This window comes from Cicer arietinum, chromosome 4 (genome assembly GCF_000331145.2).
Source record: "Cicer arietinum cultivar CDC Frontier isolate Library 1 chromosome 4, Cicar.CDCFrontier_v2.0, whole genome shotgun sequence".
Lineage (NCBI taxonomy): Eukaryota > Viridiplantae > Streptophyta > Magnoliopsida > Fabales > Fabaceae > Cicer > Cicer arietinum.
The window spans coordinates 65,475,348-65,475,930 of record NC_021163.2 but is presented as its reverse complement, the minus strand read 5'-3'; positions in this window follow the sequence as shown (position 1 = coordinate 65,475,930).

The following is a 583-nucleotide window of genomic DNA, read 5'->3' as shown; positions in this document are numbered from 1 at the left end:
TGATTTTAGAAGACTCAATTTTAAATATGAACAAAATTTCTAAAAATATTGATTTGGTCTTGGCTACGATCGTGATTCGGCCCTGACTACGTTCGTGGATGTGAGTTTCTCTTTACTATTATTAATTTCTCATATATTCTATTTTTATGGTATATTTCAATGAAGCCACTTTTTTTTTTTAAATAATTTTGTACGCAACCATCTATACAATATCTCTATACAATTTAGTAAATATTATAAAGCTACAATTAAAGAAAAAAATTTATTATATTACGTTCAATATATTGAATAAAAAACACATATTATAAAATATTATATATAAATCATAAAAGATAACTATAAAGATAAAAATTATAATAATATACTGATAATATTTATAAAATTTGTGGACCATGGGTATGGCCTGTGGTGGTCCTCCTTCTAGCTCTGTCTTTTAGTTTTTTTGCTTAATTTATTTCATTGAGTAATCTTATTATCCATATAAATTTCAATATATTTTTTTGACAAACTCAAAATCTTGGACCTATATAAATTCAATTGATTTTTTATTTGGTTGAGTAATTTTATGTTGTGCAATGTAATA